Raw genomic sequence first — 18,371 nt, 5'->3', positions numbered from 1 at the left:
TATTTAATTTTAAGTTTACACAATTTAATTTTTTAGTTATGTCAGTGTTTAACAACCAGCTTGCAAAATTCCTGGATTGTTAGTAGTTGGTTCTCATGAGCAGATACAAAATGGCTACAGTTTACTACTGTAATTTTTTTGTCAGCGCATATTTTTCTGCCAAAGATTGGGTATCCTTCAAAGATAAGGGCTGTGTATTCATCATTTATTTATTTAAAGTGCCTAATATGACACCTGGCATTTGGGGGGTAAATTAATGCCAATTGAATAAATGAGTGAAGAAAAAGTTAATAAACAGGTATTGCAGGGAATAGTATGAATGGACAGAAACACAACTTCACTGGACTGCTGTCCCTTCTAATTAAGGAATTCTGGAAACTTCAGAATTCATACATACCTTTCTCCACAAAGATGATAAAAAGATTTTTAAAATAAACAAATAAATCACATTACCACATACATGACTCATAGAGATATTTCCCCAGATATATCCATGACTCTTAAAGATTTAATCTCTCTGTGTGGAAAACATACTGAGCTCTATCATTATTAGTGATAATAATGACCATTTATTGAGTATTATGTGCTAGGCATTAAGTTTTCTTCTTATATTATTTGATCCTCATAGCAACACTATGAAGTAAATTTTATTATTATCCCCATTTTATAGATGAATACACCAAGACTTAGAGAAACCAAGAAACTTGGCCAATATTTCAAAACCAGAATTAATTACAGACAGATTTTTATTCTGATCTATTTGATTTTAGTCTTTTCATTCCTAAGGGACAGAGTTTGGGGAAAGTTTAACCTTCTCAATCTATAGTAAAAGACATTTATTGCCTTAACAAACTCCTTAGTTACATACGCCCATATTTTATTTCTAAAGCATTCAGAGACTTTTGTTTAACATACTGTTATACTTCCTCTGGGCAGAACTTTGCTTTAATAATGCCAGACTTGGCAATAACACAAGCATATTGAATATTACTGTCATTCTCCAATTCATCAGTTATTTTCCAGTTATTGATTCCTGATAATAGCCTTTTTCATCCTTAAGCCAAAAAGTAGTTCTAAATATGCTGATAAGAAGAAAAATCTATGTTGCTTTCATCAAGAAATCTTCCTAAGGATTTTGTTTATTTTGTCTGGTTTTTGAAGGCTTGGTTAATAAAGACTGCTCACATGTTGAATTCGCTAATATTTTTCACAAAAATAGTAAATAAACCAATTAATAATATTCACAATAGTTCAGGAAAATAATCTTTAATGATATGGCAAAAGATGACTCAGCTTCCCACTCCTTAAGAAGGAAGCAGCTGAATTGTATAATTGAATACCAAAATAGAGTCATGGATCAGGGAGGTAAAATATGAATACTTTTCAACAATTTGATGAAAAATAGGCCTAATACAGAATTTTGAAGAAATTGCTTATCAATCTGTCAAAATAATATTTTTCTTAGTATTATAAACATGACTGCCTGCTGAGTTAAGGACACAAGGCTAAAATTAGCAAGATAACAAATATGGTTGGATCTTCCTAATTGAAAGTATTGCCATAATAACAATGGGGAATCTATTGTATATTGGCTTCTATACTGCCACACAACTGGTTTTGCCCCTGACACCATGTATACCTTGTATTGGCAAGTAAATTGCCTTGCTTAAAGTAGCTGTTCTATAAATATTTCTTGAATTACATAACTAAATTGGATCTGGGTTTTTAGAAATAGCTTATATTTATAGTAAAGAATCTTATATTAAGGATCTTATATTAAAATGAAGAGCAAACTTACCACAGCTTAAATAAAATTCCAGTTTGGCACATTTTAACATTGCATCGTTCCATATATAACAGGTCATAAAATTGGTTTCAAAACTTAACCATGGTTTTTGATTCTGAGCAACACATAGTAAGCACACTTCATCCTTATCTATCATTGAATACAGCTATTAATTTTCGAGAGAATGCATGGAGTAGCTATCTAAGGACTATGAAAAGTAAATAGCAGACAAATTGGAGAATACCAAAATTTGGAATCAACCACTAGTGGTGAGTTTACCATGCATATTTTTCCCCTCCAGTAACTCCCTGACCTTGACCCAACACATTCTGAAACTTGGAAGTGGGCATTAGCATGGATAGAGAAAGCTCCAAGAGAAACTCTCTGGTTCAGACTTGTGGGATAGGAGTATCCTGTTAGCAACAGTGTCACAAGGGACATGCTTTACTGCTCTGAGGGAGGATAACCTTCCTCTCCAGCCACAGGAGCTGTAGTTTCAAGGGGGATGGGCAAATCTCTGTTTATTTTTTATTTCTCTGCCTTCTTGCTGCTTGGCCCTCGATGAAGCTGCAGTAATAGAAAGTGCACAATGGAGAAGGATCATGAAATCTTCAGCTTTCTGGACAGAAATTACTGGGGACATCAATGGAGAGAGAGAAATTTGGGAAGACAACACATGAAGTTGCTTACAAACTCTTGGCCTCACCCCTGAGCTTTGTATACATGAATCTTACCCTATATATTATACTAAGAACTCTGGAAACAGAAATAAGACATAGAGCAACACCAAAATCTCAGACTGACCACTGGGTGTAGCAAATATAGAAAGATATAAACAGCATTTCAAAGACTTTGAAAATGGAACTGACACTAAAACCACAACCCTCAAAAGGCTAGGCAGAACTTGGGGCCTGAATTCACTAAGTTGACTGCCTGCTAAACTAAATATCAACATTCTTCTTAGGACTTAACCAAGACCCAGACAATCATAACATAATATTTAAAATGTCTAGAACACAATTCAAAATTTCTCAGCATAGGAAGAACCAGGAAAATATTTAACGTCATGGGAGAAGATAATTAGCATGTACCAACACCCAGATGACACAGAAATCAGAATTATCTGACAAGGACTTTAAAATAGCTATTAGAAAAATAATACAAGAAGTAAAGGCAAACACTCTTTTTGAAATGAATAGGATGATAGAAATTCTCAACAAAGTCATAGATCAAAGCAATAACAAAATATATTTTACAACTAAAAATTAAAATATGGGAATAAGAAAAACCTCATTATTATTGAAAAGGTTCAATAGCAGAATAGAGATGACAAAGTAGAAGATAACTGAACTTGAAGATAGATACTTAGAAATTATCCATTTCAAACAGTAAAGAGAAAATTAATTGGAAAATAAATGAACCTAATCCCACAGACCTGTGGGACAATACCAAAAGTTTTAACATTCATGTCATCGGAGTTCTAGAAGGAGAAGCAGAAGAGTGTGGTGAGAAGAAATATTTGAAAAATATAATGGCCAAAAGCATCTCAAGTTTGGTAAAACATAAAAATCAACAGCTTTAGGCCGGGCACTGTGGCTCATGCCTATAATCCCAGCACTTTGGGAGGCCGAGACGGGCAGATCATGAGGTCAGGAGATCGAGACCATCCTGGCTAACACAGTGAAACCCCGTCTCTACTAAAAATACAAAAAATTAGCCGGGTGTGGTGGCAAACGCCTGTAGTCCCAGCTACTTGTGAGGCTGAGGCAGGAGAATGGCATGAACCCGGGAGGCGGAGCTTACAGTGAGCGGAGATCGCGCCACTGCACTCCAGCCTGGGTGACAGAGCAAGACTCTGTCTCAAATAATAATTTAAAAAAATCAATAGCTTTAATACACTCAGTAACTCCAAAACAGGATAAATATAAATAAATCCAGGACCAGACAGATCATAATCAAATAGTTGAAAACCAAACACAAAGAAAAGTTTTTCAAATCAGTCAGAGAAAAATGATGTACTACTCGGAGCAGAATGATGATTTGAATGATTGTGAAAATCTCATCTGAATCCATGGTGGCTAGGGGAAGTGTAAATGCTAAAAAGAAAAGAACTATCACCCTAGAATTCTGTATCCCATGAAAATATTCTTCAAGAATTAAGATGAAATAAAGACATCTAAAGTGGAGAGAAACTAAGATAATTCATTATCTGAAGGCCTGCTCTAAAATAATTGTGAAAAGAAATTCTTCACAAAGAGGGAAAATTTGATCAGAAACAAAAAACAACTTGAAAAAAGAGAAACAGAAATGATAAAGATATCAATAAATATAACAGACTATATATACCTCTTCTCTTCAGTTTTAAAATACTTTTCACAGTTGAAAGAAAAATTAAAACATTTTTGAAAAGGTTCTCAATGTTTGTAGGTATAATATATAAGTCAATATAACATAGGCTGGACATGGTGGCTCATGCCTATGATCCCAGCACTTTGGGAGGCTGAGGCAGGCAGATCACTTGAAGTCAAGAGTTTGAAACTAGCTTGGCCAACATGGCGAAACCACATGTCTACAAAAAATACAAATATATATATTGAGTAAAAAAAAAATATACTCAAACTGAAACACTGGCTCTTCCTGGCTCTAGAGCTTGTCAGCTTTCTAAATGGAACTACACCATTGTTTCTTCTAGTCCTCAGGCATCAAGACTTGAACTGGAACTACACCATTAGTATATTAGTCAGCTCAAGCTACTATAACAAAATACCATAGACTGTGTAGCTTAAACAATAGTAACTTATTTCTCACAATTCTGGAGGCAGAAATGTCCAAGATCAAGGTGCCAACTGATTTTGTTCCCCGGTGAGAGCTCCCTTCCTGGCTTGTAGATGGTGGCTGTCTTCTTGTGTTCTCATATGGTAGAGAGAGAAAAAGAGAAAAGAAGCAAGCTCTATGATCTTTCTTCTTATAACAGTACTAATGCCATCATAAGGGCCCATCCTCATAACCTTATCTAACCCTAATTACTTTACAAAGGCCCCATTTCCAAATAGCATCACATTGAGGGTTAGGGATTGAACACATGAATTTGGGGAGATGCAACTCAGTCCATTCCATAGAAATCAGTTTTCCTGTTTATTAGACCTTTGAATTTGGACTGGGACTACACCAATAGCTCTTGAGGGTCTCCAGCTTGCTGACTGCAGATCTTGGACTTGTCTCCACAGAAGATAAGTACATCCTGTTTGTTCTGGATGTGTTTTTCACAAGAAACTTACTTCAAATTAAGGATATATTTAGATTTTAAAGTAAAAGAATGGAAGAGAGCAGGGCACTTTGGCTCACACCTATAATCCCAGCACTTTGGGAGGCCGAAGGGGGAGGATCATGAGGTCAGCAGTTTGAGACCAGCCTGGCCAACATGGTGAAACCCTGTCTCTCCTAAAAATACAAAAATTAGCCAGGCGTGGTGGCAGGTGCCTGTAATCCCAGCTACTTGGGAGGCTAACACAGGAGAATTGCTTGAACCTGGGAGGTGGAAGTTTCAGTGAGCTGAGACTGTGCCATTGCACTCCAACCTGGGTGACAGAGCAAGACTTCATGTCAAAAAAAAAAAAAAAAAAAAAAAAGGAAAAAATATAACATATAGATCTCAATCAAAAGAAAACTAGATAGAGTGATTATATTAACATCACAGATAATAAAATTCAGGACAAATATAATTACCAAGGATAAACATAAGCATTGCATAATGAAAAAAAGAGTTAATTCTCCAAGAAGATGTACTAATTCAAAATGTGTAGGCACACACAAGAGTTCTGAAATTCAGGAAGCAAAAATTCAGGAAGACAAAACTGAACTGAGAAATAGGTAAGTTCACTATTACAGTTGGACACTTCAATATTCCTTCTTTTTGGTAATCAATAGAACTATCAGACAGAATATCAGTGAGAATGTAGGGTAACTGAATAGCACCATAAACCAATTAAATCTGATAAATATTTATACAATACTCTAACAACAACAAAAGAATACACTTTTTTTTTTTTTTGGAAAGAGTCTTGCTTTATCACTCAGGCTGAAGTTCAGTGGCCTGATCATAGCTCACTGGAGACTTGAAATACTGGGCTCAAATAATTCTCTTTCCTTAGCCTTCCAAGTAGATATGGTACCCGCCACCATGATAGGCTAATTTAAAATTTATTATTATTATTATTATTATTATTATTATTATTTGTAGCGATGGGGTCTTGTTTTATTGCCCAGCCCGCTCTCAAACTTCCTGGGCTCAAGAAATCCTCCCACCTTGGCATCCCAAAACACTGGGATTACAGCTGTAATTCACTGTGCCTTGACAGAATACATAATCCTTTTACATGTATATGGAATATTCACCAAAATAAATCATATAATGTGTTATAAAATAAACTTTAACACATTAAAAGAATTTAAATCATGCAGAGTATGTTCTCTGACTTTAATGGAGTTAAATTAGAAATTAATGGAAGAAAGGAAAGGAACATCTTCAAACACTTGGAGATGAGTCGAAGATAAGCTCTCAAAGCATATATGGAAATATTTTAGCCCTAATAAAAATTAAAATACTACATATCAAAATTTGAACTCTGTAGCAAAAGCAGTGCTTAGAGGCATACTTATATCATTGTGCTTATATCAGAATAAAATACATGTCTCAAATCAACAATCAAGATTTTCATCTAAAGAAACTGGAAAAAAGTTAACCCAAAACAAGAATAAGGAAGGGTTAATAATAAGAGCAGGAACAAATTTGAGAACATAAAAAAATTGAGAAAATTAATGACACTCTAAGCTTATTTTTTAAAAAGAGTAGTAAAAGTAACAAACCATTCACCAAACTGATCAAATAAAACTCAATATGACAAAAGTTGTGATTATTAGAAATGAAAAGTTGGCTGTCACTACAGAGCCTGTATTACTGTATCAATAATAACAATTATATTATTCTAAGGAAATATACAAACAGCTCTCTGTATATAAGTTAACTAATCTAGATTAAGTGAAACAATTGCTTGCAAAGCATTTCTCTTATGATTGGAACGGATTTGTATATTCAAAGTTCACTCAAACTGATATAACATAAGTACTCATATAACAACTTTTAAAAAATTGAATTCATGGTTAAACTTTTCTGAAAAAGAACTTTCTAGGCCCAGATGGTTTTACTGGCAAAATCTAGCAAACATTTAAAAGAGAAATAATGCCAATTTTATGAAATTCTTTTCTAAAATAAAAGGAAGGAAACACTTCCCAACTGATTGTATGATTGGAAAATTACCCCAATAACAAAACCAGATTGAGAAAGAACAAAGGGAGAAAAAGTACAGATACATACTTTTTGTGAACAAGGAAGCAAACATCCTCTACAGGTGTCAATAAATTATATACATCATGGCCAAATTGGGGTTTATTGTGAGAATGCAAGGTTAATTCATCACTCAAAAATCACCGTAACCCACCATTTAACAGTCTAAAGAAGAAAAACCACGTGATTTTATCAATTAATGAAAAAATGAATTTGACAAAATTCGACTTCATTCATGATAAAAAACCAATCAACCAATCGACCAACCAACCCACCCCTCTGGGCAAACTAGAAATAGAAGGAAACTTTCTCAACCTAATAAGTACATTAACAAGAATACTAAAGGTGACATCATACTTAACAGTGAAAGATTTAACACTTTCTCCCTAAGTTTGGGAAGAAGAAAGGATGTCCATGTTTACTACTTCTATTTAACATTATATTAAGAACTCAACTCAAGGCAATAAAGCCAGAAACAGAAATGAAAGATACACAGAATGGAGAGGAAGAAATAACTGTTCCTGTTCACAGATGACGTGATTGTTGACATGGAAAATTTTAAGAAATCTGTAAAAAACTTCTAGAAATAGTAAATGAGTTTCAAGGGTACAAATACAAGGTCAACACATGAAAATTTATTGCATTTCTGTATACTATTGAACAACTGGGAAATAATTTTTACTATTTATAATAATTCCTTTCCAACTTTATATGCATACTTAGGTATAAATCTAACAAAACATGTACAAGATTTGTATGCTAAAAACTACACATGCTGATGAAAGTGACCAAAGAGGACCTAAAGAAATGCAGAGATTCCATGTCCATGGATTAGAAGTCTCGAAAGAAGAAAGTCTCTATGTTTTCCCCCCAAAAATTTATATATTTAGCATAATTATGCCCCAGCAGAAGTTCTGTAGATACTGACAAAATGATTTTAAAATTTATAAGAAATGCATGGGAACCAGAAGAGTTAAGGCAATTAAAGAAAAAGAATAACATTGGAGGAATCACTACCTAATTTTAATACACCCAAAAAATACAACAATGAAGACTATAGTCATTGTGAGGGGATGTACACATTAAGCAAAGAACAAAATAGTTTAGAAATAGAGATATGTATATATGGATAATCGATTATTTTTAGTTTTTAACAACTTTATTGAGATATAATTTATATATCTTAATGTTCACTCATATAAACTATACAGTTTAATGGTTTTGGTATATTCACAAAGTTATATAACCGTCACTTAAATCCAATTTTAGAATATATTCACCACCTCAGAAAGAACCCCTATTGCCTTTTGTGATTGCTCCCCACTTCTCTGTTCCCCCAGCCCTCATAACCACTACTCTACTTTCTGTAGCTATAGAGGTGAATATTCTGGACACTTCATATAAGTGGAATCATATAATTAATGGTCTTGGATTTGGAAGGAAGTAGGTGTGGCTATAAAAGAGCAATATGAAGGATTCTTGTTGTGATAGTAATGTTTTATATGCTAACTGTGCCAATGTTGATAGCCTGGTTGTGGTTTTGTACTATAGTTTTGCAAAATGTTATCATTATGGGTCACTGTGTAGAGGGTACACTGTACCTCACTGTATTATTTCTTGTATGTGAATGTACAATTATCTCAAAATTAAAAGTTTAATATAAAAAAGAAAACTACATGACCAAAAATGCTGACTGGATTTCCCTACCTTGATGCTGACCTTTTAGGTTGAATAATTCTTTGTTGTGGGGGATTGTCCTGTGCTTCACCAGATGTCCAGTGGCATCCCTGGTCTCCAGTCACTAGATGCTGGTGGTAGTCCCCTCTCGTATGACAACCAAAAACACTTCTAGACATGTACTGTGAGGGATAAAATCATCCTGGTAGAAAACCACTGTGTTAGTATTGCTATTGGTCTTTTACCTTAGTATTAATATTATGGAGTACTTTCCCTAGTGTGTTTTTTCATAACACAATTTAAAGAGATATTAAACTCATATACAGAAAAGAATATAAGTACATTTGTCCTTTTGAGCATATCTTTGCATTACTCTTCATATCTTAGCATATTGGTTTATTTATTTTTATGTTCTTTCAGACATTTTCTTCTGTAATGAAGGCTGAATACCATAAATTGTTCACAGTACTTGTTTTTAGATTCACGATATTTATTAGCCATATAAAATATTATTGCTAATTCTTCAAGAATAATGATGATATAGTAGCAAATCTTTCTTTAAAAAAGACTATGCCAAGAAAGATTCATGGCCAGTATATTATTCATTAAATGTCATCAAGATTGTTCACAATTGAATAATCTAGCAGGGGAATTTTTTACTAATTATACATAGCAAGTAATTAGTATTATAAAATATCGAGAAAGAAAGAGAATTATACTATAAAGATATTTTATCTAAAGTAAATATTGCAAAGGTGATCAACTGAGCAATAGATCATGAATTGATAGAAAGGAGGTGAGACTCCTTGGCTCTTATATCCCTTTATTTACAACTCTCTTATAATACTACATATATTGTTTAAATATTTATTTAAACTAGAGGTTAGCAAACATGTCCCAGTGGTCAATTTAGCCTCACACTTGTTTTTGTAAATGTGTTTTATTTAGATACAGTCATGCCTATTTGTTTATTTGTTTCCTATTCATGCTTTTGTGCTACAGTGGTAGAGTTGAGTAGTTGCAACAGAGATTTTCTGGCCTAGAAAGCCTAAAATATTCGTTATTTGGCTCTTTACAGAAAAGGGTTGGTAGTGCTAATTTAAACTATGAATAAATTCCTTCATACATAACTCATTAAATTGCAGTACAAAACTGCAACTGATGCTCGTTAAATGAGGGAAGGAAAAAAAAAAAGAAAGAAGACAGGAAGAGAAAGAAGTTGGAAAGTATAAAGGATTCAGTAAAAAATCTTAAAAACTCATGAAAAGAAAGCACGTTAGCTGGCTGGCTAGAGCAAGGAGCAACACTTAGAATTTAGTAGGGGATGAGAAAAATTAAAGTGGGGAGAATTATCATGGTTAATTAGTATTAACCCTTTCAGTAGAAATTTTAGTAGTCTTAAGAAGCAATTTAGTTACCCTGCCAGGACTTGACTCAAAAGCTGGCTTGCTGAGGGGAAGGTGACTGACTCAGAAGGGAAATCATGATACTTGAGAGGATTGATTTGGGAGCAAAGGAGACCTCATTTCTTACCTCCACTCACCCACGTGCTAAGAATAAAGGTGCATTTCTATGGGCCTCTGTCACCTTGCTTATAGTATGGATAAGGAAACTATCAATCTGAAGGCAGGATACTAAATCAAATAATATTAAAGATCCCTTCCATCCTTAATCTTTATGGCTTTTCTGTCTCTAAAGTTCTGGGGTTCACTTAAATGTGCTAGTGGTTATCCTAGTCTACTTTTGAATCCTTGTATACTTCATCATTTAGCTTCCTTTCTCCTTGTTATCCTATCTGAAGCTTGTTAACTTGATTCCATTCCAAGGAGTCCCAGTTCCATTTGGATTCCTGTGTTCTTTACCCTGGTGACTAACGTGGGCCTGAAACTTATTGCCCTCTATCTCAATTAACCCAACTTCAGCCCTCTTGCCGAGACCCGCATTTAACAGTACAAGTTTTAATGCACTCAGCAAGCTGAATTTTGTTCCTGGTATTCTTTCTGAACCTAGCTCTTCACCATTTAGTCAGAGACACTGATTTTTACCAAGAGATTGTTGCTACCTGAAAAAAACAAACAAGAACAAAGAAAAAAAATCCCAACAAAAATAAAGTTAAACTTTAATTTTTTGGGTTTCAGAAAAACAAAGTTTAAATTGTAAGATATTGGACTTAACTGAATTTCAAAAGCCTAACCCTTGTACATACAAGAAACAAAGTTTATACCAAAAATAAAAGACTTAAGAGAATGGCTCAGTGTGGGAAAAATGTATCCCTAATTGACCTCACCTGTATTAATGGCAATTTGAAGACCATATGCTGGGGCTGGGGGAAAACGGTTGAAGGGAAATCTTAGCAGAATTGAAGAGGGTTCTTCTGGAGTAGGTCCTTAAAATGGAGCTTTATGGCTAGGTAGGAATCTTCTGCAATATTTTAGGAACAAGGCAGTTAAGGTTATAAATAGAGCATCATATAAGGATGGGTACATGCTCATAGGACTGACTGACTCTCAGGGCATAGTAATGGTGCTGGTGTGGAGTAAAGAGATTATAAGTGAAAAATTACAATTGTAAAACAGCATGGGATAAGTTATGAAACTGTTGTAGAATTGTTCAAAAACTTTCTACTAATAAAATAAGTGTAATTTGACTTTTACTTGCAACAGTTAAAATATCACAAAGTGTCAGTACAAACATATATAAAATAAATCTTATTATACATTAAATGTAGATTCTATAGACAATGACAGTACAGAGATGGATTCAAGTTGTTAATATTAGAGGTAAAACTATATAGTTAATAGAAGAATTATTGAGGAGCAACTTTCTTTTGTAGAAACATGAAGAGACTTCTTAAATAAAATTTTCAAACCACACACCTTAAGGCAAACATTGGTTATAATAATTACATCTATCAAAATGAAATTTTCTTCAACAAAAAAACTCTTTGAACAAAATGAATAATGTATTACAAAAAGCCCAAATAATTGCACTATTTAAAAGAGTAAAAGAACTACTATCTAGAAATTTATACAAGGACCTCTAAAAAATCATGAAAAAGGCATCTCAAAAAAATGGGTAAGGAAATAAAAAGAAAATTTACAAAAGAAAAAACCCAAAAGGGTAAAATTATGTAAATCATACTCATCTTATTGTCAGAGAAATGGAAGGTAAATATGTCTCTTTGGCAAAAATTAGAAACCTGGATAATGCCAAATGTTGATGAGAACATAGGTATCCAGGATCCCTTGGTCTGTAGACGGCACAGCCATTTTTGGGTGCAAACAGACAGTACTTAGTCAAATTAAATACAAAAGTATAATGTGAACCTGCAAGTGTGCTTCTGGGAATATACCCTAAGTAAATTCTTATAGGAATATTTATGAGGATGTTGATGACAGCATTGTTTTTGTTTTAGAGTTGGAGACATCTGGGAGTACATCACAGGGAAGTGGATATAGAAAAAATGTGATAGATGCACACATACTTCAGAGTACTATGCTGCTGTTATAATAGCCTACTAAATGAACAATTTGCGAAGTGCATGAATCTTAAAGGTATATTTTTAGATTAAGCACAAAGAAAAAGTGAAATGTAACAATTTTATTTTGGTAAATTAACAATTTGGGAATATAAAAAATAATAGGCATTTTAAGTGGTCACACAAAACAAACAAACCTATATAAGGGAATGGGGACGAAGGAAAAAACTAATGACATAATTAACAAAAGGAGTAAATAGCACAAGAGGTAAGGAAACAAAATCACACCAATATAATTTCAGCTATAACATAAATGGTTTTTCTAGTTTGTTTGAGTTTATATGATTCACTGCAAGGTATTGCCTATAAGATAGAAGTCCAAACTTAAGTAGAATCAAGATATCTTAAAGGTAAGCTAATATACTAGCTATTATCATTTTAATATGAAGAAATTAGAACAAAATTATTAAGGCTGAGTGAGTTGCCCACACAGATCTAGATCACACTATTGAGTTTTGGTCCAAAGAACTTCCCACCAAATTACATTGACCTGTTAATAAAAACCAAACTGTAAACTTCAAACTGAGAGTTTCCTTAACCTAGAGTTGTTTAGTATTCAGTTGATGACATAGTACAAAAAATGTGAATCTTATAATGATAAATATTTGGAAAATTTAGCAAGAAGGAGTTATTCAACACTATTTAATTAACAAGTTAGGATTCCAACATTTTGCTCTGATTTACTTCATTTGTTTCAAAAAAATAATTTTCTTTTTATCATTTTTTTGCACATCCTGCATTTTACTGGAGGGTATAACATCAAAAATTGGTAAACACTAAACGAACTACAGAGGGGTGCATTTCAGGACTTCCCTAATGTTTCTGGAAAATGAAATGATACCAGTACTCTCATGTTCCTTTTTAACTCCTCCTGAGGAGAAGTACCCATTAAAGGTTTTACTATGTATGGCGCCCTGACAGTAAACTCTGTGCTAATGTACTCATCAATTGACACTAGAAGATGGTATTTTTAGATGTTTACTAAATAGAGTTAGCTTTTCCTTTTGCTTATCCAGGTTGAATTCTTAGTCCCCTTTCTCTACTCTTGTGCTTAGTCTGCCTCAAAGGGATGAAGTTTTGATAAAATAGTTCTTAGAAATTTGGTTGGATATGGAGCTCCTTCACTCAGCAAATATAAAATGATAATCTACTCTCGCCAAGACAGCAATTGATTATATAAAATATTATTGCTCAGGTAATGAATTTATTCCATGGAACTGAGCTTGTTGTAATGACTGAACCTAAAAGCTCTAGACCAGCCATCATAGCTTCCTTGTGTTCAAGAATTGCAATTTGGCAGTGGGTCCTGGCAAAATGGCACCAGATACCTGGAACTTTTTAAAAAGGGATCATGTGATTAGATGAGTTTCACTAGAATAATTAACGTAAATTAAAGTCAACTAATTTAGTAACCTTAATTTCATCTGCATAATCCATTTTGCCATGTAAAAGTTTTTTCTTTTTTGTTTTCATTTTTAATACAAGAGACATTAAGGCACCAAGGTGGATTTCTTAAAACCCTCACTATACATAGCTCTTGAGCACTGCCTCATCCTTGGACAGACTGTATCTCAACAGTCTCTGCTGAGCAACCCTGGCACATTTTTTAAACCTTCTGCTCCCTTATTTTATGCGAGTTCTCATCCTGAATTCTGATTCTGCTTGTAGTACCATTCATGTGCACCTGAATATGCAGTTAAGAAGCTTAGTGGATCCATCCGTGGATCATTATTTTGTATTCTGTATTCACACTCACAAATCAACTACAGACTTGGAATAACTAATATAATGTTTAAAATGCCCTTTTCAAACTCATTCGGCCTTGAATTTATGTACTCACCATTGTAGTTTCCACAGGTACTTAAAATTAATCAGTTACTACATGTATACACATAAGAGAGATAGCTAATCAGAGTCAGTAAAAACTATATGCACACTTTTAGGCAATGGGTTTCACATAGTGACCAAAGATAGGTTTATCTCCAGAGGTGCTGGAAAAGTCTTTGAGTTGTACTATTCTAAGGAAGATTTCCAAAAGCTCAAAGAAAGACCAAGTACCCTGTTTGGCCAACACACACTTTCATTCTTAGGAGAGGTATCTGTTTGACAGCAGAGAACTTGGCTGCCAAATAGTGACCTGGCTATATTCACTATCTACACAAAACAGCCTGGAAAAATTCTTGCCAAGTAGAGGTTTTTAGAGTGGTTAGCCCTTAATGCTCCTGGCTCTAGAAAAGTGCCCAAAGTGTATTTCATGTCTGAGGTCAGGTCATCCAAGACGGAAACCCTCAGCCAAGGATTCAAGTGTAAGTGATTTATGAAGGGCAGGTTCCCAGGAGAAATTGATTATGCAATACAGAATGGAGAAGGAGAAGAACCAAAAAAAAAAAAAAAAAAAAAGTGTGTGTGTGGGGCCGTGCAATTTCAGCTGAAATCCCAGCCTCAGCCCGTTTCCAGAGAAAGCAGTGGAGCGTAAACTACACATCAGTTTGCCATGTTTCAAGGCAAATAAACTGGTGTTGTGTTTCTTTACCAGCCACCCCAGGGAGACTCTGTGGGTCACCCCAGAGAAACATAAGCTCCTAGGCAATTCCAGGTAGATTGCCACAAGAGCAGAGTGGCTCCAGTAACCCCAGGGCAATCTTTCTAGGAGTAATCAGAAGCAAGGCAAACTAAAGGTAGGGAACATCTTATGGGTAAAGGTGATTGAGGGATCCGGCCAGAATATCAACTGGGTGCCATTATGTATCTTCTGTAAGTCTCTGGGAAAATGTTCGAATGTCTGCTACAACCCTATCTCCCACCTCTATGACTCTCCTTGTTGTTCCTCTGAGAGTCATTCTGTTGCTTTTATGGATGTTTAGGTAGGAAAGTGCAAAATACTTGATGGATTTTAAAACATGAAATGGTGCTACAATGTCACAAGTTATCTCTGCTAGTTTAAATAGAAACAGGTATAAAGACATTTTGCTACCAAGACAAGCACTGCACAGACATGATAATTAATGAGCTGTTGTAGGTGTTCTTTAAGGCAGCAGTCCCCAACCTTTTTGGCACCAGGGACCAGTTTACTGGAAGACAATTTTTTCATGGACAGGGCAGTGGGTGATGGTTTGGGGATGAAACTGGTCCACTTCAGGTCATCAGGCATTAGATTCTCATAAGGAGTGCACAGCCTAGATCCCTCACATGTGCAGTTCACAATAGGTTTCACATTCCTAGGAGAATCTAATGCCACCTCTGATCTGATAGGAGGTAGAGCTCAGTTGGTAATGCTGCATGGCCCATTTCCTAACAGACCACAAACTGGTACCTGTCCATGGCCCAGGAGTTTGAAACCCCTGTTTTAAGGAACTCTGGACAAAGTGCTTTGGAAGACAGTGTGGTATGACAGATAATATAGCATGGAATTTGGAGTCATGAGACCAAATACAGTAGGCAGAATCTAAGATGGCACTCCTAATCTATTAATACATTTTGGTGTTACTCCCTGGCAATTATGTCATGTGATAAAAGGAATTTCTCAGATTTAAGTAAGTTTACTAATGAGTTGAGTTTCAGATAGGGAGATTACTGAGGTGGGCCAAACCTATCCAGGTGGATTTCTCCCAAAGCCTCCAGATAAGATCTCATCCTTGCTAACACATCGAATGCAGCCTTGTGCAGCCCTAATCAAAAAATATTCCAGTCAATTTCACCTAAATGTCTGATCTACAGAACTATGAGATGATAAATGGGTATTTTTTAAACTGCCAAATGTGTGGTAATTTGTTACACAGCAGTAGAATCCTAATATACTATGTTCGAATTGTAACATTATTACTACCAAAGTGCTGTGACTGTGCATTAGTTTCCAAAGGATTCTGTAACAAATTGCCACAAACTTGGTGGCTTAAAACAACAGCAATTTATTTTTTCATAGTTTTAGAGGCCCAAATTTTGAAATCTGTATTGCTTGTCCAAAATCAAGCACACTCCCTCCATATTCCCTCCAGAGGCTCCAGAGAAGAGTTCATTTATTACCTTTTACATCTTCTGTTGGCTGTTGGAATTCCTTGGCTTGTGACTGTATCACTTTCATATTCCTCTGTCTTCACAATGCTTTCTTCTTTTCTCTCTCCTTCACCCTCCTGCCATTTCTCTCTTTCTCCCTCTTTATGTGTAAAATTTCCTTCTGCCTCCATCTTATAAGGATACTTATTGCATTTAGGGCCCATCTAGATAATTCAGGCTAATTTCCCCATCTCGAGATACTTAATTTAATCACATCTGCAAGGATCCTTTTTTTATTTTCATATAAAGTAGCATGCATGGATTCCTGGGATATGATCATTGGGTATGTTTTGGAGGGGCATTTTTCATCCCACCACACATTGTGAGCAGTCATCTAACAGCAGAGCACCCAGATATGTAAAGCAAATTTTATTAGACTAACAGGAGAGACAGACTACAATACAATAATGTTAGGGAATGTCAACACTCCACTTTCAACAGTGAGCATATCTTACAGACAAAAAATTAACCAAAAAAAAAACAGACTTAAACTGACCCATAGACAAACTGAACCCAACAAACTTTTATAGAATATTCCATCCAACAGCTGGAGAATACACATTCTTCTAACATGCACATAGAACATTCTCCAGGATAGATCACATGTTAGGTCACAAAACAAGTCTTAACAAATATAAGAAGACAAAAATCTTATCAAGTATCTGACCACAAAAATATAAAACTAGAAATCAACAACAAGAAAAACTTTAGAAACTTTACCTGTACATGGACATTAAACAACATGCTATTAAACAATCAATGTGTCAATAAAGACATTTAAAGGAAAATTTAAAATTTCCTTGAGAAAAATGAGAATGAAAAACACATCATACCAAAATCTATAAGATACAGCCAAAGCAGTTTCAAGAGACAATTTTATAATGATAAACTCCTACCTCAATAAAGGAGAAATATTTCTAATAACCTAGTAATGTACCTCAAACTCTAGAAAAAGAAGAAAAAACTAAAGGCAAAATTGGTAGAAGTATGGAAATAATTAAACTTAAAGCAGAAATAGACTAAAAAGAATGAAAAAGATCACTAAAACAACAAATTAATTTTTTGAAATGATAAATAAAATTAAATCTTTAGGTCAGGAAAAAATGAGAAGACTCAAATAAAATGAGACATGAAAAAGGAATCATTACAAGTCATACCACAGGAATACAAAGGATCATAAGAGACTATTGCATAAACTATAAGCCAACAAACTTGATAATGTAGAAGAAATTAATTAATTCTTGGACATATATAACCTGCCAAGGTTAAACTATGAAGAAATGGAAAATTTGAACAGGCTAATAATAAGTGAGGAAATGAAATCAATAACAAAAAAGTCTTTCATCAAAGAAAAGCCCAGAACCTGATGACTTCACTCTTGATTTCCATCAAATATTTAAAGAAGTAATACCAATTGTCCTCAAACTATCCCAGAACATTGAAGAGGAGATGGGAAGAATCAATATTGTTAAAAATGGCTAGACTACCCAAAGCAATCTACAGATTCAATGCAATCCCTATCAAAATACCAATGGCATTCTTCACAGAAATAGAAAAAATAATTCTAAAATTCATATGGAACCACAAAGGACCTGAATAGCCTCAATAATTCTGAGCAAAAAGAACACAGCTGGAGGCACTACACTACCTCACTTCAAAATATACTACAAACGTGTAGCAACCAAACAGCATGATAGTTGCATAAAAACAGACACGTAGATCAATAGAAAAGAATCGAGAGCCCAGAAAAAAAATTACACACCAACTGTAATTTTGGTGTGTAATTTTGGTGTGTAATGGCCGACTGATTTTCAACAAAGACGTCAGTAACATTCATTGGGAAAAGACAGTCTATTTAATATATGGTGCTGGGAAAATTGAATATTCACATGCAGAAAAATGAGACTAGACACAAGCCTCTCATCATACATAAAAATCAACTCAAAATGAATTAAATACTTAAATGTAAAGTC

The 18,371-nt window shown here is 34.5% G+C and overlaps 1 protein-coding gene across 32 annotated transcripts in view; it reads left to right on the top strand.

The window, feature by feature from the left end:
- Nucleotides 1-18,371, top strand: part of LOC129143943 (uncharacterized) — a 689,383-nt gene that overhangs the window by 463,361 nt on the left and 207,651 nt on the right. The window lies entirely within an intron of this gene.

The sequence above is a fragment of the Pan troglodytes genome, chromosome 4 (assembly GCF_028858775.2).
Source record: "Pan troglodytes isolate AG18354 chromosome 4, NHGRI_mPanTro3-v2.0_pri, whole genome shotgun sequence".
NCBI lineage: Eukaryota > Metazoa > Chordata > Mammalia > Primates > Hominidae > Pan > Pan troglodytes.
The sequence above is the reverse complement of the archived record's forward strand: the minus strand, read 5'-3'. Positions and strand labels throughout refer to the sequence as shown.